This window comes from Drosophila subpulchrella, chromosome 4, assembly GCF_014743375.2.
Source record: "Drosophila subpulchrella strain 33 F10 #4 breed RU33 chromosome 4, RU_Dsub_v1.1 Primary Assembly, whole genome shotgun sequence".
NCBI lineage: Eukaryota > Metazoa > Arthropoda > Insecta > Diptera > Drosophilidae > Drosophila > Drosophila subpulchrella.
This window is the reverse complement of record NC_050608.1, coordinates 1,134,443-1,155,744: the sequence shown is the minus strand read 5'-3', so window position 1 is coordinate 1,155,744 and position 21,302 is coordinate 1,134,443. Positions and strand designations below refer to the sequence as shown.

General features: G+C 35.8%; 1 protein-coding gene across 8 annotated transcripts in view; it reads left to right on the top strand.

The window, feature by feature from the left end:
- Positions 1 to 21,302, top strand: part of LOC119548726 (zinc finger protein 2) — a 63,627-nt gene that overhangs the window by 10,654 nt on the left and 31,671 nt on the right. For all 8 annotated transcript variants that reach the window (XR_005219382.1, XM_037856649.1, XM_037856561.1 and 5 more), the window contains exon 3: positions 10,147 to 10,195. The gene's annotated coding sequence lies outside the window, so the exon portion shown is untranslated. The remainder of the gene's footprint in view (positions 1 to 10,146; positions 10,196 to 21,302) is intronic.

Genomic DNA, 21,302 nt, shown 5'->3' with positions numbered 1-21,302 from the left:
GGCGATCTAGACAGGTCTGTCTGTCCGTTTCTACGCAAACCAGTCTTTCAGTTTTAAAGCTACCAAAAGTCTTATTTCTATTGCAGGTAGTATATAAGTCGGAACGAGACGGATCGGACAACTATATCCTATAGCTCCCATAGGAAGAATCAAAAAAAATGGTTTCAATGAAAAAAATATAATTTTGGTTTTTTAATTAACCATTTTTTTAATATTTCAGAATTTTGAATAAAATTAAAAAACATCGGACTTTATCATAGCCATTTACCATATAAACATCATATGCCATAGGAATAATACAAAGGTCGTTATATTTATTTTATTTAGTAAATTAAAATGAAATATCTTTATATTTCTGTAATTGGTTTTTGGTTTTCCTAAAATCGCTCTGTAAGCATAAATAGCTCTGTACATACAATGCTCCCACGGTAGCGACTTGCAAGGGTATAGAAACTTCGGCTTGCCAAGCTAGCTTCCTTTCTTGTTTAATATTAAACTGATATGCTTTCATATCAAACTGATATGTTTTCATATCAAACTGTTATTTTTCTTATCAAACTGATAATATTATTATTAATTTATTTTGATTTTATTTTTTTGCTTCTTTATAAAAATTAACATGAGGATTTGGAACAGGATCAGGGAGTCCTCCTGTCCAGGACAGATGACACCCAGCCAAGTGGTGGACGCCAACTTGCCCAGCTCGGCTTCCTGGCCAGCCATTTGACTTTGTTGTAGTGCAGTGGGTTTATTCCCGCCACCGAGAGGCAGTGTTACAGTGTACAAAAAGTAAATAAATGAGAATTCGACAAACACCAAGTAAATACAATTTTATTTTAGATACTAACCATTTGCAAAATCAAATAAACAGCGCAAATTGTTCCACTTAAATTTGAAAATTTTTGTTAAAATGTCAGTGGGACCGCTGCAATTCATTCAAGTAATGTGTTTAATACCATACTATAATACCATAAATACACAAAAAATACGAAGGCGTTATAATAATTTTTTTCGAAGTCTTTTCGATGTTACTCTTTATTTGAAAAACATCTAATTAATAAGAATTCATATCAATATGATACGGATTCATATCAACATTTGTATATTATAGTAATAATAATTTTGTCTCTATGCAAGAGCCATGTAATATTATCTTTTAGGGATAAATGGAAAGGCAATAGTCCCTTAATTCTAAGGAGGATGCCAAAGAAAAGAACCTTTTTAAAAAGGCCGCTCTAAAACACAGTCTTGAGGAGGATTCAAGCCCGGATCAAAAAAAACCGGGAGCTGACGTAGTTCCACTGGGCCACGTCCTTGTTATATTTTCGAGTAGCTAAATGCCTTTGTAAGTTAAGATAAAAATCTGATTGTTAAAAATTGTTCATATCATGGACTGTTTTTAGACCATCCATGGCCCTAATCATGATGGACTTAAAATAAGTCTATGATTTAAGTCCATATTACCTTAATTTAAGTAAAATTCTATACCCGTTACTCGTAGTATAATAATTTCGTAGGAAAGTATGAAACAGGTAGAAGGATGCGTTTCCGACCCCATAAAGTATATATGTATATTATTGATCGGGATCACTAGCCGATCTAACCATGTCCGTATGAACGCTGAGGGACCTGGCATGCAGATTCTTGGGCTTCCTGCGCAGCGCCCACAATCGACTATAATATAATCTGGGTATTCCCTAAACTGTTGTATTGCTGAATTGTTGAAAATTCAACAGAAAATTTCAGCAATTCAGGGAACGACCCTAAAAGTTCCCTGTTGAATTTTCAATTTTAAGATGTCAGCTGTTTATCAGATTGTCAAATTGCCAGACTGTGTTTGCCAAAGATTATGTTTAAAATTAAGGAAAATGCGGAAAATATGCCCAAAATTATACAATAATAACTGCTATAACAGCATCCTATCAGATATCCTTTACTTGCATAATTTATACGATTGCAATTCCTCCGTGTTTTCAAGTGACAAGAGTTACCCTCTTACTTTTAGTCGAGAACAATTTTCAACAGCCGCGAGGCTGTTGAATTGCTGAAATTTCTGACAGTTTCAGTTGATCAAAATTCAACAATTCAGCAATTCAACAGTTTAGGGAATACCCTGAATAATTTTTTTAATATTTTGTAAAAATTTAAATGAGAGTTTATTTTTATTATCAATTCCTATCTGCATGCCAAAAATTATTAAAATCGGACGTCATTAAAAAGTTATATGCAGTTATAGTTATTATGCAGCTATAGAAGAAGATAGGTGTCGCTATAGGCTAGGTGAGTTAGTGAAAAAAGCAGAGTTGCTTTAAGCTTATCTTTATCCCTCTCTCACTCCCTTAAGCAAAGTAATGGGTATCTAATAGCCGAGGTCATCGGCTATAGCGTTTTCTCTTTTGTTTTGGTTTTTAGTCCATATTTTTTTCTGGGCTTTAAGTTTCTTGCGCAGCGCAAGTTTACTGTATCATGGTGCCAGGACCACTTGAACGCCAAAGAGGCTAAAACCTGTTTAGCGCCCACATTTTTGAAGATTTTGTAAAAGTGTAAATTGAAATTGATTTTATTGATTAATATTTATCTAAATACTGAGAATCGTATCAATCGCAATATTATTATTATCGCAATTATTATTTTAAAAGTTGTTACTAACTAAGTTAAACGCTTTGCCATAGTCAGTAGTACCGCTACCGACCGCTGGGTGCCGTGGCTTTAACATAGTCTGTAGTACCGCTACCGTCCGCTAGGTGTCGTGGCGCTTGCATGTTTGGTGTGAGCCGAGCTAATAGAAATGCCTTCGAATTTTATATTATTTGATATTTAAAATAGAATATCTGGTAGTCGAAGCACTCGACTATGGTCTCTTTTTTTATTTGTCAATATCTATTGAAGTGCTGAAACCTAATTAATCGGACAATAAGTTGATGAATTATATTGGTTATCTGAGTAACGGGTAATGGGGCATGTAGTATCGAAGCCTTACTACAGTGGGTTGGAGTCCACTTCTATATAACGGCGTTTTCAATGGGAACGCTACAAAAGTAGACCACTATTTTCACATTTCTCTTTAGTAAAGTTTGCCATTTCATTATGGAAAGATATACGACCTAAGGAGTCAAAAATCTTGGCTTACATCCTTACAAGATCAAATTGACACAAGAACTGAAGCCAGCGACGATTGATTAACTTCGTACGAATATCGAACGTCAAATTTCAACAGTATCGGCCAAGTTATGCTTGGACTTCTGCTAGCGTGACCGTGGTGACCATCAAAAGAAATCGAGCTTCATACATAATGTCATAGAACGTACTTTCACAGAAATAAAGAATTTGACTGATATCCCAAACCGGTTTTGTTAAATTAAAAAAAAGCTTGTAGCGCTCCTATTGAAAACCCCTATATATTGAAACTAGTCCAAATTTCTTCAAAACCGGGAAAGTTTGTCAAGTGTGATGTAATTGATTTTATGAGATATAAAATGATCTACTTTTTTGTTGTATATAGAAACACATTTTTGTTTAAGTTTTTAGCGCTTATAAGTCGGAGGTACTTAGGACTTACAATTCAGATTGTTGTTTTAAAACCCGAGAATAGTCTAGACTCTGGAGTAATTAATAAACATTCAGACCTTCATACATGCAAACATGTGGCTTTAAGGGTCAAACAAGTTTTCTTCACTAGCTTGTAAACTTGTGACAAAAACTATTAAAAACATAAATCTATTTAAATTTTAAAGTTACGTTTTTTTAAAACATCCTGTCTTCTAAGCTTCCAGGTGTGAGACACATTCACCAAGACTCACTTGAAGGGCAAGTGTCGAGTCGACAGTTGTGAGTGGGTCAAGATACATATCCATACGTGTATACTTGACCACTGCTTGTTGGCTTATTTGTCTTGGCTTGTGTTTGTGTTTGTGTTTGTGCTTGCGTGAGCATGTGCGTGTGTTTTAGCACCTACTCCCAGTTTCATTGAGTTAGTGGTGCTTTTATCTTTACGGTCAATAAAGGTTTTGGGCCGTTCCCCTTCTTGTTGTTGCCGTTTATGTTGTCGTGCTCATGTATTCCTGTTACTTTTCTAGGGTTATCACTTTCAGAAAGGAAGCAGACATACGTACGTATGTGTGTAATTAGGCTGGTTGAGTGCTGAAGCTAACAATTCCTTTAAATTGTTCCAACTCGCAGTGTAGGAATGCATTTCGAAAATCGATATACCCTGGTCGGCATAAGTATTTTGACGAAACAAAAGTTAAACATACTCATAATTTGAACTTACTTCTTGTAAACTATGGCATCAATGGAAAGGTAATTTATATGCCGTTTGAATGATGCAATACTTTTCATAACCCATTCAGTAGTTAAAATATCTTAGTAAGAACAAGAAAGGAAGTTAACTTCGGCAAGCCGAAGTTTGTATTCCCCCACAGTTATAAGAAATAATCAATGTATCGCCATGTTAAATTTTTAAGGACTGTTGCTAGCTTCAGTGATATTTGTGTAAAATTAAAATCGTAATGCTGAAAAGTTAAAATATTCTGTATCCCAGAGTAAAAGAAAATACGATCAAAATCAACATAGCACAATTAAAAAAAAAAATAATTATTTCATTAATATGTTATATGTTGTATGCTATATGTTAGAGTCGTCCGATTTTTATTAAATTGAATTCGAAATTCTTAAAAATACACAAAATGTTATTCCCAGTAGTATTAGATAATATTTTCCCACCAATTTTCCGATTGTTCCTATGGCAGCTATATGATATAGTCGTCCGATTTTGATAAAATTAAATTCGAAACTCAAAACTAATTAAAAAATGGTTATTTCCAAGCGTAGGAGGTTATATGTTAAAAAACACCAAAGATATAATTTTTTAAAAAAATTTTTACCGATTATTCCTATGGGAGCTATAAGATATAGTTTTCCGATCAAGCTGGTTCCGACTTATATACTACCTGCAAAATAAAGAAGACTTTTGGGAAAGTTGCAACCCGATAGCTTTAAAACTGAGAGACTAGTTTGCGTGGAAACGGACGGACAGACGGACATGGCTAGATCGACTCGTCTAGTGATGCTGATCAAGAATATATATACTTAATGGGCTCGGAAACGTCTCCTTCACTGCGTTGCAAACTTCTGACTGAAATCATAATACCCTCTGCAAGAGTATAAAAATCTTACAAAATGCCATACTATGTTAAAACTTATGTAGTAACGTCAACCGTAAAAACATTGATAATATAAACATTGATAAATACTCTACGATTTTTTAATTCGAGAACCAATTTTTGTGTTCGCCCTGTTTTAAACATGGAAATATTAATTAGGAACTAGAAAGCAGCCTACTTATTTCGGAACAATTCCGAAATGCCGCTGTCGAGAAGAGCTCAACTGGTAATGACGGACGGCTGAAGAAAGGGGAACGACCGGTACAGAAGGCAGATACACACTCAGACCGACAAGCCCTATTTTGTCGAAATTAAAATTTTCAACGAATTTCGTATTTTAATGTGGCCATAATTGCAGTTGCCGTATAATTATTAGAGAAAATATTACTAAATTGGCGAATCATTATCGTTCTCTTCTTCGACTTATATCACACACACAAACTCAAAACAAAGTTTCAAAGAAGGGCGCTTGATAAATTATGTGCTTGTATACGTGAATGTGTTTTTTAGGGAAGATTTAGAACATTATGAACATATGTACCTCAAAGCCAAACATTACTCACAAACGATTTATCAAGGTTGTGCATAAAATGCTTATGTTCGTCGCAGAGTAAATGGGTATCCGACCCTACAAAGTACTTACATTCTTGATCAGGATCAATTAAAAATATTGGCTGAGTTACGAGTAAAAGGTAGCCGGGGCACTCGACTATAGCGTTATCTCTCGTCGGGTTTGCTGATGCCAAAATCGGAAATGTAAATTTTTCTGATAGTTTTCCGATTATTTTTAGGGTTTCGGGCCGTTTTGTTTTATATAAATTCTGCAATAACAAGAATACGATTCGAAAAATATAAGAGGTCCACCCCAATTTATATTACTGCGCTCCTTCAGCAATAATCACTTTTAATTATGAGTGAGGAAGCGTCTCGACAACTTCCGCTGCGTTTATACAGCTCCCATTGTTTCCATTGCTTTCGAGTCATCTTTGACTGGCTTAAGTCATTCGCAATCACAAAAATCACCGTCTATACAAGCTAACGGCGAGCCACAAACCCAAATTGATAGTTATGTTTAATTAGTAATAATTTTAGAGGAAATTATCTTTGTAAATTTGTGTACCCATTTCTCATTAAAGAACCGTTTATATTGTAACCGTGCAAGAGTGTCTATCAGAAATAGGAATAGTTCAGTATCCTATATAATATAGTAGTAAAGAGCAGTATGAGTCATGTGGTAATTATACCCGTTACTCGTAGAGTAAAAGGGTATGCTAGATTCGTCGGAAAGTATGTAACAGGCAGATCAGTGATCAGGATCACTAATCGAGTCGATCTAGCCATGTCCGCCTGTTCGTTTGAACGCTGAGATCTCGGAAACTATAAAAGCTACAATACTGGGACTAGGCATGCAGATTCCTGAGATTCCTGCGCAGCGCAAGTTTGTTTCAGCAGAGCGCCACGCCCACTCTAACGCCAATCAAACCGCCCAAAACTGTGGCTCCTACAGTTTTGATGCTAGAATAAACATTTTAACTGAAATGTATTGTTCTCATCAATACTTATCGATTGACCCAAAGAAAAGTTTGCCACGCCCACTTTAACGCCCACAAACTTCAAAAAATCGTAAGTATGAACGTTGATATCTCGGAAACTATCAAAGATAGAGAATTGGGATCTCAGATTTAGATTCCGTAGCCTTGTACGAAGCGCAAGTTTGTTACGCGAATATGTCACGCCCACTCTAACGCCCACAAAACGCCCAAGCCTGTGTCGCCCACAATTTTCATGCTAGATACAAAATTTTAACTGAAATGTATTGCTGTCGTCAATACCTATCGATTGATACACAAAAAATTTGCCACGCCCACTCTAGCGTCCATAACGCTTAAATCTGTCTACCGCCCACATAACCATATATTGAGATCAGGGGTAGGTGGCGCATTTCAGTCTCGCTTTGTTGCTTGTATATCTCCATTTCCCTTTTGTCTCTTTAGCTGAGTAACGGGTATCTGATAGTCGAGGTACTCGACTATAGCGTTCTTCCTTGTTTTTACGTTACAAACATATGTTTTAAATCAGGATAAAATTTCCTCGTCCGCGTATTGGAAACGCCATAACTTTCTTAAGAATTTAACTGTACAAACCTAACGTTTTATTGCATGTACCAAGTTGTTATACCCTTGCAGAGGGCATAATGATTTCAGTCAAAAGTTTGCAACGCAGTGAAGGAGACGTTACCGACCCCATAAAATATATATATTCTTGATCAGCATCACTAGACGAGTCGATCTAGCCAGGTCCGTCTGGCCATCTGTTCGTCCGTTTCTACGCAAACTAGTCTCTCAGTTTTAAAGCTATCGGGCTGAAACTTTCCCAAAAGTCTTCTTTCTTTTGCAGGTAGTATATAAGTCGGAACCGGATCGGACAACTATATCTAATCGGAAAACAAATTTTAAACAAATATTTCTTTGGTGGTTTTTAACATATAAGCTCTAACGCTTGGAAATAACATTTTTTAATTAGTTCTGAATTTAACTTCCGTTCTTGTTTATTAAAAAAAGGGCAAAGAAAATTCTATGGTGTCCGTTTTTAATACCGTTAATATAAGGGTAAAAGGGTATATTTCGGAAAAAGTATGTACCAGGTAGAAGGAAGAGTATCCGACCCTATAATGAATATGTATTCTTGATCATATCACCAACCTGTCCGTGTGAACGCTGTGATCTCGGAAACTATACGAGCTAGAGAGTTGGGACTTGCAAAATCGGGAGGACCCACATTTTTATATCTGTCGTAGGGTATACTGTATTCAGTAAAAAGTATGTAACAGGTATGTAAAGAATATTTCATCTTGATCAGGATCACTATCAGGGCCTATATAGCCATGTACGGCTGTCCCTCTGTCTGTCCGTGTGAATGCTGTGATCTCGGAAACCATTTCAGTTATTTACGAAACCAATCGATTTCTGTTACTATTTTTATTCTAGCTACAAAACTGTCGCACCTTTTGGGAAGTTTGTGGACGTTAGGGAGGGCGACCCTGTTGAAATATACTTGCGCTGCGCACGAATCTCTAAGATCTGCATGCCTAATTCCAACTTATATTCCGAGTTCTCAGCGTACGTACGGACGGTTGGTAGTCTGTATGCATAGTCTTTATACATATGTAACAGAAATGATTTCTTTAGTCTGCACACATACGTATGTGCCTGGTCTTGGTGAGCAGATCTTTAGCTTGGAGAAACTGCCTCAAAAATATGTAGCAATTTACGTTTGTCACGATGGGTGTCACTGAGAAAGTACGTGCGCTGCCTATACCTTACCCATGTTATTCCAATTGAACGAAAACTCTGTGATGCTATGTGAATTTGAAATAGTTCAACACCTTGTTGTTTTGTGCGTAGAAGGTACCCACTTATACATAGGCATATGTCGATGCCATTTTTTGGGCATTGAACTTTCGATTGCGCGCTGCCAAACTCCTGCATGCTCTTGCGCATACAATATTAGATCATATGGGGCATGGCGGACAAGGTTATGTCTAACTAAACATTTATTTGGGCGAATATATTGTACTGATAGGAATTCTTTGTTACAATTTATAAAAGGCCAATATCGTGCTCACAATAATTAATTACACCAGCTTACAAAATAATATTTTGAAACTGCCCCAAGAGGGATTATGGTAGTTCCTGGTAGAATTGGACCCCTAGATCATGAAACAGAAGTCCAAAATATTTAAGATGGATAAGTTTCCTTAAAGATTAAAAAAAATTTGTTTGGTAAATCCGTGCTTTTAGTTATATTTTGTGTTGCGCTTAACAAATTTAAGTGATTTATGTTTTAATTTAGAATTATAATGCCACACTTTAATTTTGCGAAGTAAATGAATAGGCTACATTGAGTATATTGTGAACATTGCTTACATACGATCACTAAATTGTTAAAAAATTCCACATTTTCAAAGTTTGCCAAGTTGTTGCTCACAATATACTCAATGGAGCATGTTCATTTATTCGGCAAAATTAAAGGGTGACATTCTAGTTGTAAACTTAAAAATATGTTTGCAAAGGCGACTCTACATATACACGAAAAAATGAAAACCTACTGTGATGGTCCGAGTGATACGAGTGAGACACCAATCGAAAGGTATCAAAAACACTAAAAGGATCGCTTACCCAAGACATCCATTGGTTTGGGAGAAAGAGCAATGAAAGTGTAAAAGTGAAAATGAAGAACATTTGATCTGTTGGGGCCGTTGGGTATAAATGCTGAAGTTTATTAGTCTAGTTGTATTCTTACTTAAATTACGCCTCGAATGACACCTGACTTTTTAAAATCCATTGTTCCGTTAGTTTGACCACGTTGGGTAAGTCCCGCTAGTTTAGCGAAAAACAGCTAAACTACTAATCTACTGAACTACTAAAGCGGATGCCTGTGGTATATGTCTTTGAAAAAGTTTTGAATTTTTTTTGAAATGCTTTGTACGCTCTCCTTACTTATTGATCTAATTACCAGAGTGTAAACATTTTTTTTCGATTTTTAAATGTTTTTTTTTTACATTTCTCAGAAAGAACGCTAAAGATATCTGGTTTAACTAAAATAAGTATAGCCCTTAAGATTCGTCAACTTTTGTCATATAACAGATTGTTGTAAAAATTCACGCTTAAAAGTTATTAATCAACGAAAATGGCCACTTTTACCAGCTCGAATGTTAGAAACAAAATCATGAGATATCAAACAAAAACACTTCTTAACGAGGTAAAGGGTCGTGACAATCGCACCATTAGCGTACAATACTACTGATATCAAATGTTCTGACAAAAAATTATTATACATTCGACCTAATAAATACACTTCTTTAAATTTGTGCCAAATAGGCAAATTTCAAGGTGCAACAAACTGGGGATCCATTTGGGTATATTAGTCTCTAGTTAAGTTCTAAACAAAATTACACACTAAAATATTTGCTTTTCCTTTTCAGAAAACTCCTAACCTTTTAAGGAGTATGATGCCATTGACTGAATAAATTGGTAAGTTATACTCCTCAAAAACAAAAATAACTGAGCTTCGAGTAAAGAAATCGACCTAAAAGACTTCCAGCTAGAGGAAGTATAGTTGCGAGGGCTGCTATTTAAGTTTCTGGCCTAAGTCACTTCTTGTCACATTAGGACCAATTGGCCCTTTCCTAAACAAATTTTGGACTTTTATCGATAACAGCTCCATACAACTTATTCATGTGTGGCCCCGTTTAATATCGATTAACGATTAATCAAAAACTTACCTCGGAAGAAAAATAGAATTACCTCGTGAACATTTTCGTGCAATCATTTTTGGCATCTTTCGACGTGGATTATCACGACAAGAGTGCATCGATGAACTTAAATCTTTGTACGGCGATGAAGCAGCATCCTATAGCACTGTGAAAAACTGGTTTAATGAATTCAATCGTGGCCGAAGCTCGCTAGAAGTCGAAGGTGGTGAGGGTGGTCAAAAAACAGTTGTTGTGCCAAAGCACATTGATGCCGTGCGTTAGCTGATAATGCAAGATCGTCATGTGACATATGGCATCAAAAAAAGGTTCGTGTGGATTGGTGCAAAAATTTTTTGGAAAAATACAATCGCGGAGTTTCCAAAGACGTTTTTTAGATTGCCACAAGTGACCAATCATGGATCTATGCTTATGAGCCCGAAACAAAACAGAAATCGACCCTGTGGGTCTTCGAAGATGAGCCAAGGAGTCCTTGGCAAGGACAACAAAAGTTATTCGTGGAAAAAGCACTCTGAAGCAAATGGTCGCCTGTTTCTTCGGTAAAACTGGTCATGTTGCTACTGTTCCGCTTGAGCAACGTAAGATGTTCAGTTCTGAGTGGTACACCACAATTTTTATACCCGTTACTCGTAGAATAAAAGGGTATACTAGATTCGTCGGAAAGTATGTAACAGGCAGAAGGAAGCGTTTCCGACCACATAAACTGTATATATTCTTGATCAGGATCACTAGTCGAGTCGATCTAGCCATGTCCGTCTGTCCGTCCGTCCGGATGAACACTGAGATCTCGGAAACTATGAGGCTATTGAGATTTGGCGTGCAGATTCCTGAGCTTCTTACGCAGCGCAAGTTTGTTTCAGTAGAGTGCCACGCCCACTCTAACGCCCACAAACCGCCCAAAACTGTGGGTCCTACAGTTTTGATGCTGGAATGAAGATTTTAACTGAAATGTATTGTTCTCATCAATACCTATCGATTGACCCACGCCCACTTTATCGCCCACAAACCGCCCCAAACTTAAAAAAATAGTACATATGAACGTGGATATCTCGGAAACTATTAAAGATAGAGAATTGAATTCTCAGATTTAGATTCCGTTGCCTTGTACGCAGCGCAAGTTTGTTACGCGAATATGCCACGCCCACAAACCGCCTAAACCTGTGGCGCCCACAATTTTCATGCTAGATAAAAAATGTTAACTGAAATGTATTGGTCTAGCCAATACCTATCGATTGATCCAAAAAAAAATTTGCCACGCCCACTAGCGCCCATAACGCTTAAATCTGTCTACCGCCGGTAGGTGGCGCATTTCAATCACGCTTTGCTGCTTGCATATCTCCATTTCCCTTTGGTCCCTTTAACTGAGTAACGGGTATCTGATAGTCGAGGTTCTCGACTATAGCGTTCTTCCTTGTTTTGCCTAAAATCTTCGGAGAAATTCGAAAAACGAACAAGAAAAGACGGATCATTTTGCACCATGACGATGACTCTCACAAATCAGCTGAAACCAGCGCTTTATAGACCGGCCAAAACGTCGAATTGATGGGTCATCCGCCGTACAGCCCTGACTTGGCACACAATAACTTCTTGTTATTTCCGCACATCAAGAGGGTCTAGCCATTTAGACTACAAGTTTGTTCGGCAATATTGCTTATAATCCTTTAAAGATTACGATACCCCATTCGATTTGTCACTTTTTTCGGTCCCATACAAGTCAATCCGCCCTAATATATGTTCTTGATCAAGATCACTAGCCGAGTATATTTAACACCCACAATCCGCCAAACAAAATATTAAGTGAAATATCTATTGATTGACCTTAAAAAAATGTTGCTATGCACGCACTAACGACCAAAAACTTAAAAAAATCGTCCATATGAACGGTAATACATATGCCGGAAACTATCAAAGCTAGAAAGTAGGGACTTGAGACCTTGACCTTAGCTTCGTTCGCAGCGCAAGTTTGTTACGGTAACGTGCCTGTAACGGCCACAAACCTACAAAAACTGTGGCTCCTACAGTTTTAGTGCTTTTGATCCCTTTAGGTGAGTAACAGGTATCTAATAGTCGTGGCACTGGACTATAGCGTTCGTCCTTGTTTTGTCTTGTTAGAGTTTGACCTGCCTATCAATCGAGTATAGAGAAATTTAAGTTAGGGAAGTTTCCCTTACGGAGACAGATGCTGTTATATTATTCCCTTTTTAATTTTGACGCTTAAAAGCTGTGCTGCTGGTCTGCAAGCTCACGCTGGTATTGTATAGTCATATGGTTACATAGTTCTTACCCAAACACTGCCGTCCGATTTAACGGCTTAGCAGCTCGACCGTCCCGCCTTTTCCCTCTGTTCCAACCAGCCCGAATCACAGTCCCCGATTCAATTCCGACCCAGTACCAGCCCCGACTCTCAGAATCCGTATTGTGTTTGGCCTATGGAGCTCATACATCACTTTGTTCTGAGAAAAATGAGGCAAAGAAAACAATTCCTTTAATAAAATACAATACATTTTTCTTCATCTTTGTTTTTGTCCCCTTTTGATATTGTATATATGCGTGTGTCTGTTTGCAGTGCATAAATTCGTTTTATTATTGCTGTTTTACTTCTTCACCGGTTCCCTTACTTGGTCTTTGACTCAAAATCCTTATCCCTGTGGAAATCCTCGCTTTCACCCTGTGTGCTGCTGGTCATTGTTATTTATAAATTCATGGATTCAAATTGTGAACTGGCATTTGGTTTATAACAGTGTCATATTGTTTAACTCGAAAGCAGAATACCCAATCTTTGAGTCGACCTGATAGTTTTAGAAGTAACAAATATCTTTAAAAACATTAAATTTGTACCTATTTCACCCTATAGTTACCATGGTAGGATATAGTCGCCCGTTCGTTAGATTTTTTTGTTGTATCACCGTAAAAATATAGTAATACGATTTGAAAGTATCATGTTGTCGCACTCAGAAAAAACGCACCCTAATAGAAATTGAATGAACTAAATTTAAGTGCGATTTACACTTGATTTCGGATAGTATTTTTTAGGGCCTTGTTATACCCGTTACTGGTAAAATAAAAGAGTATACTGAGATTCCTCGGAGAGTATATAACAGGTAGAAGGATGAAGGGCGGGAACCCGTTCTTAAGACAAAAAATACTCGATTTCAGTATGTTTTCAGAACCTTTCGGTCTACAATCAAGTATGAAAATCTTTGAATCTAGTCATACTTGTACTAAAAACAAGTAGGACAGATTAATAAAGTCAGAAAGTTGCAGGCATGTTTTAATGACGAATAATTCAGAGTCAATACACATATATTTTAAACTTAAATTTTAAAATAAGTATTCGAAACTGAAAATTAAATAAACGAGATATATATAAATTACATTAATTATATAAGTTTACCTATAAGATTATACTATTAAAGTTTTATGCTCCTGGTATACCGAGCACTTTCAGAAAAAACAGTTGTGAGTCCACATTGTGCTCAGCTTAAGACCGTTTTTAGTACGAACGGTCTTAGAATGGTAAGCATGAAATCGTTCTTAAATCATTTTAGAACGGTGTTTTTCCCTGAGTGTAGAAATTCTTGGGCAGCTGAAGTTTATTTCAGAAGAGTGCCACGTCCATATCGCAAAAATCGTCGAACGACCACATTAAGATTTTGTAAACGTGTTATTGGGATTTTGTTTTTATTAATATTTATTTTAAAAAATGTTTAAGTCGGAACCTCTATTTTCTCCACATACACATTATTTTCCCACCAATTTTCCGATCGTTAGTTATTATTTTCATTATATTTGCGGCTGTATTTGTTTCATTTAGTGCGCATTATTACTACCAGTATTGACATCCACAGAATTGACTCTCTGAATTGTAAGCAAAAGCTTAATTTGTAATTTTTGGTAAATATAAATTTGAAATATGTATATAATTATGAAATGATAATGGTAGAGGAGTGTAGTTTAACGTGACTAACTTGTCAAGTCTCATATGTTACGTTACGACAAGTGCCGACAATTTACAACAATATTATTAAGAATTCGTTATTCCTAATTTCATTGTGGGATAATTTTGATTTACATTTAAATAAAACCTATTCAATTTAGGTGTTTCAGCAGTGCTAGAGCAAAGATTTGTGGAAAACCAAGTCAGATAAATATATACAAGTATCAATAAGATCTTTCGCCAAAGTTCTTAAAAGTTGGTTTATTCTTTTGCCCCTTATGAAAGTGGTACGATCGTATTTCCAACAGTACCTTGTAGGGAATCGTGACTAACATATTGTACAAGCAAAAAAATTTGGTTGGTTAAAATGACCAATGTAGGTAGTTTAGTAACCATACAATATTGTACTTTACTACTAAAAATGGTCGTATATATGTATTAGTTTTTAAATGGCTTACTATTTATATGATGCGTGTATTTTGTTATTGCAATACTATAAAGAGTATCAACTATCAAAAATAGTTATCCTAACGTAAAACGATATATTTCATCTCTAGCTAGAATTGTGCGAATTCAAAAGGCAATTTGATCTATTTTAAAGGTATATATGTATTTACTGCATTTACAGTATTTTACAGTAACTCGAACGTCTTTGTATTACGTAAGAGTAATTAATTGGTGGGTAAAATTGACAATTCGATGGTTGGGGACCGCTTTACTATAATATTAGTCAATTTTACCATCCATTTATTGTATGTAGCGTATAATGATTTAATTTCTTAATTTGTTTTTGTTGACATTATAACGTTATTTGTTTCTATTACACAGTGTTGAATTCGTGTTTTATTATTGTACACTTACAATTTTTTTTGAAGAAAAAATAAATAATTTTCTCATCTGCATACGATTTTGGTGTGAGAAAAAAGTTTAAAAGTGAAAAAATATTGGATTACGCCAAGAGCTGTAGTACTTAACTCCGCTAAAATTTTACCATCGATCTTTTACAGGAACATGCCCAAAATATGGCAGCAACTTTCTGCTTTTAAACTTTTTAAGAAATATTGATTTTTGGAAAAGTCACATTAAAAAATCGAATCGTTTGTCACTATACCCCACACTTCTCTATACTGTTTGGAACGTTTTGAGTGGCAGTTGTTACCTTGTTAAGAGCGATTTTTTCCTATGCATACAGATATATGTATGTATGTTTGATGATCTTGCAATTAACATATTCATGCGGCGAAAACAATCGGCGACAATTTTAATGAAGGCTAAAAAGTAAATTTATTGGTTTCCTTCTGTACTCCTTCGTAAATTTTGAAAACAGTTCATCAACTGAAACTTTTTGATCTCGTCTCGATCCCGGGAACTCATACCGCTTAGCTTTCGCCTTCTGGATTTCTTTTTGTCGCAGTTCTCTGTCTCCCCAGGTATATCGTATCGATTCATTGATCTTACCGAAATGAATGATTGTGGGGCTCCGGCGGAATCAAATGGCCACATATATACACATACATGAATAAATACTCCTAAAAACGAATCAACACAAACCAAGCCAACGACAAAGGGAATAACAATGCAAGCTCAACCTCGGACATCGTCTGGTACCTCCAGACCCTCGGCAAGTGACACTTTTGTTTTATATTCGCAACTTTTTATGCTGGATCTCTGAGAACAAAAGACGATTTCTCAGTAAAAAAAAGTGAACACAATCACAGACATACCGATTGTGTATTGTACTTGGTGATTGTACCTTCCCTCGCCCTTCCACCCTTATCCCATCCATACCGCTTTTGAAATCTTTGGTTTTGTATGGCAGGGCACCTTACCGAGCTGGCCGCAATTTTGTATGTTCAGTTTCTTTCTACAAATTTAAATTCGTCTCTTAGTCAAATATAAAAAATCATATTAATTGGGAGAACGCGTTTTTAAAAAATATACTAGTTTAAGAAACTGAAGTTCTGTTGAAAACTGTACCCGAACTCAGGTTATTGCTTATGAAGCATTCCGTGCGGTTCGTCGGAGAACAAAAATTACTACGATGACAACAAAAGGTAAAATAGAACACTAACAATGTAAACCAAGTAATTACCGAGCTCAGCTCGACTGGACAATTATCTGAAATGCGTTTTCCCAACTGCATTATACCTATTTAATGGTAACTCTGGCTCTGATGACAACTTAAATATTGTGTGTGCGTGCAATTGCACATGAGTACACACAGCACTAACACATGTCATTTGCGTTTTAGTGTGCATGAACTGCAACAATTGTTGATGCACTGCACTCATACTCACTTAAACCAATAAATCGCTTCTGCATGCAAATGCTTTTGAAGGTATGAAATTGTGGATACGTTTATACCCAAACATGTATGTATAACGTTAATAGGTGCCTCAGATAAACTGAAGAAAACAAGCCTATGAACATACAAATAAATGTATGTATGTAGGAGTTTCAAAGACGGTTGGCTGGGGATGATAATAACCAGGGAAAAACGCACAATGAATACACAGTGGGGCAGGAACAGAGTAAAACTTAATTTTTGGTAATATATTGTTTCTTTTATTGAAACAATATTCTTATATTGGATTATTGGATTATTATTCAGAAATTAATTTTAGTTATCGAATATTCTAAAAATTATTTAAGCACTTACACTACAGATGCTTCACATTACATTAGAATATCTTCATCATTATGGAAAATCAAAATTTTTATAAAGCGTTCCCAGTTAATGTACTAAAATATACTGTTTCATTTCCGAGCCTTCGTCAAAAGTTCAAACATCTTCTATTTTCTTTGAAATAACATTTTTTAATTAGTTTTGAACTTCGAATTAAATTTGATCGAAATCGGACGACTATATCATATAGCTGCCATAGGAACGATCGGAAAATTGGTGGAAAAATAATTATAGCTTCGGTGTTTTTCAACATATAACCTCCTACGCGTGGAAATAAAATTTTTTAATTAGTTCTGAATTTCGAATTTAATTTTATCAAAATAGGACGACTATATCATATTGCTGCCATAGAAACGATCGGAAAATTGGTAGGAAAATAATATGAAACAAATTATAGCTTCGGTGTTTTTTGACATATTATTTTATACTATTGGGAATATCATTTTTTGTATTTTTAAATTTAATAATTATAGCTGCAAGGGTATACAAACTTCGGCTTGCCGAAGTTAGCTTCCTTTCTTGTTTTAAATTTTTTTTTCCGATTATTCCTATGGGAGCTATAGTTGTCCGATCCGGCTGGATTCGACTTATACACTACCTGCAAAAGATATAAGACTTTCAGCCCGATAGCTTTAAAACTGAGAGACTATTTTGCGTAGAAACGGACGGACAGACGGATATGGCTAGATCGACTCGTCTAGTGATGCTGATCAAGAATATATATACTTCTGACTGAAATTAATATACCCTCTGCAAGGTTATAAAAAAGTCACCATGGTTTAAAAAAACGTTAATTGATTTTGAACACTTATTTCATTTTTAACAAGCAGTTACCTTAAAAGACAGAAAAATCCCCTTTTGTTTAGAAAAAAAACCAAAAATCTGAGACAAAAACATACCTGCTTACTTTACGAAAAATTTTCTTTTATTTTGATTCCTAATCGCCACTGGCCCCATTTTTATACCCGTTACTCGTAGAGTAAAAGGGTATACTAGATTCGTCGGAAAGTATGTAACAGGCAGAAGGAAGCGTTTCCGACTCCATAAAGTATATATATTCTTGATCTATTCGTATGAAGGCTGGGATCTCGGAAACTATAAGAGCTACAATACTGGGATTAGGCATGCAGATTCCTGAGATTCCTGCGCAACGCAAGTTTGTTACAGCAGGGTGCCACGCCCACTTTAACGCCCACAAGCCGCCCACAAACTTCAAAAAATCGTAAATATGTATGAACTTGGATATCTCGGAAACTATCAAAAATAGAGAATTGGAATCTCAGATTTAGATTCCGTAGCCTTATACGCAGCGCAAGTTTGTTACGCGAATATGCCACGCCCACTCTACCGCCCACAAACCGCCCAAGCATGTGGCGCCCACAATTTTTAGGCTAGATACAAATCTTAACTAATTTGTATTAGTCTCGTCGATACCTATCGATTGACCAAAAAAAAAAGTTTCCACACCCACTCTTACGCCCATAACGCTCAAATCTGTCTACCGCCCATATGTTGAGATCACTGGTAGGTGGCGCATTTCAACCTCGCTTTGCTGCTTTCATATCTCCATTTCCCTTTGGTCCCTTTAGCTGAGTAACGGGTATCTGATAGTCGAAGTACTCGACTATAGCGTTCTTCCTTGTTTTTTATTACCAAATCTTCGTTCTTAAAACGGGTTAAATTATATTAAATAAATTATTAAAACATGTTTTTAAAACGCAAAATAATTTAAAAAAAACAAGAAAGGAAGTTACCTTCGGGAAGCCGAAGTTTGTATACCCTTGCAGTTATAAGAAATAATCAATGTTAGTAACACCTTGGATTGTTGCTAGCTTCAGTGATATTTGTGTAAAATTAAATTCGTAATGCTGAAAAGTTAAAATATTCTATATCCCAGAGTAAAAGAAAATACGAACAAAATCATCCACGCAATTTTTTTTTTAAATAACTATTTCATTATTTTTCTGACCGTTCCTTTGACAGCTATTTGTGAAAGTCGTACGATTTTTATTAAATTTAATTCGGAGTTCTTAAAAATACAAAACATTATATTCATAATAGTATAAGATAATATGTCAAAAAACACGGAAGCTATAATTTGTTCTATATTATTTTCCCACCACTTTTCCGATCGTTCCTAAGGCCGCTATATGATATAGTCGTCCGATTTTGATAAAATAAAATTCGAAATTCAGAACTAATTAAAAAATGCGTGGAAGGTTATAAGATTAAAAAACCCAAACCCTTTGCAAGGGTATAAAGATACAAGTTTGAACTAAAACCAAGTATTTCATTCGGTTTGTAAAAACCCACCCACAAATACACAGAAACAAAAATTAGCTGGCAAAGCCGATCGCAACACCAAAAAAACAGGAAAAGATGCAAACTTCGGCAAACCGAAGTTTGTATACCCTTGCAGTTATAATTATTAAATTTAATTCGAAATTCTTAAAAATACAAATAATGGTATTCCCAATAGTATAAGATTATATGTCAAGAAACACCGAAGCTATAATTTCTTTCATATTATTTTCCTACCAATTTTCCTAACTTCCTATGGCAGCTATATGACATAGTCGTCCGATTTTAATAAAATAAAATTCGAAATTCAGAGTTAATTAAAAAATGTTATATCCAAGCGTAGGAGGTTATATGTTAAAAAACACCTAAGATATAATTTCTTAAATTTTTTTTTTTGATTATTCCTTTGGGAGCTGTGAGATATAGTTGTCCGATCCGGCTGTTTGCGACTAATATACTACCTGCAAAAGAAATAAGATTTTTGGGAAAGTTTCAGCCCGATAGCTTTAAGACTGAGAGACTAGTTTGCGTAGAAACGGACGGACAGACGGACAGACGGACATGGCTAGATCAACTCGTCTAGTGTACTGATCAAGAATATATGTATACTTTATGGGGTCGGAAACGTCTCCTTCACTGCGATGCAAACTTCTGACTGAAATCATAATACCCTCTGCAAGGGTATATACATTAAAAAATGTATGTTTTAGACCGGCTTTGTCGTTATGGACGTTTGTGCCATACGTACATACATACGACATACAATCAACATGCCAAGACAAGCTAAATCTACTCGGCTATTGATACTGATCAAAAAAATATATACTCTATACGCTATCTTCTACTTATTACATTATTTTCGACGGATCTAGTATACCCTTTTACAGTACAAGTAAGGCGTGTAACAATATTTTGGCCATGTGTTACCTAAAACAAGAAAGGAAGTTAGCTTCGGCAAGCCGAAGCTTATATACCCTTGCAGCTATAATTATTAAATTTAAAAACACAAAAAATGATATTCCCAATAGTATAAGATAATATGTCAAAAAACACCGAAGCTATAATTTGTTTCATATTATTTTCCGACCAATTTTCCGATCGTTACTATGGCAGCTATATGATATAGTCGTCCGATTTCGATAAAATTTAATTCGAAATTCAATACTAATTTAAAAATGTTATTTCCAAGCTTAGGAGGTTATATGCCAAAAAACACCAAAGATATAATTTTGTAAAAAATTTTTTTCCGATTATTCCTATGGGAGCTATAAGATATAGTTGTCCGATCCGGCTGGTTCCGACTTATATACTACCTGCAACAGATATAAGACTTTTGGAAAAGTTTCAGCTCGATAGCTTTAAAACTGAGAGACTAGTTTGCGTAGAAACGGACGGACAGACGGACAGACGGACAGACGGACATGGCTAGATCGACTCGTCTAGTCATGCTGATCAAGAATATATATACTTTATGGGGTCGGAAACGTCTCCTTCACTGCGTTGCAAACTTCTGACTGAAATCAATATACCCTCTGCAAGGGTATAAAAAGTGATGCTTTTTTCTGATTGTATGTATGGTTTTAGTTGTGCGATATGGTTGAAGCTACAAGAGTATATTAACATCGGCCTGGTGAAGTTAGCTTCCTTTCTTGTTTTCAAATCAAATTGATTTCCTTAAAAAAAATGTATTGACATTTTTGACCACATTATATTGGTTTGTTGCAAGCTCAATAGTAATAAACAAAATGAACTTACTACAAAATGAATAATCTTGTTGTATATTAAGCTTACAACTGAGGCAAAAGTAAGTTTACTTCGCGAGTCGCCTTTGCAACCGCGCCATTTGCATTCCTGAAAAGAAAGAACAAAAAATGATCCTATAAGCTAAAGGTGCAATGGAAAAATGCGCGGCTTAGACCTGGTCCTGGTTTCAGTACGTCAAGA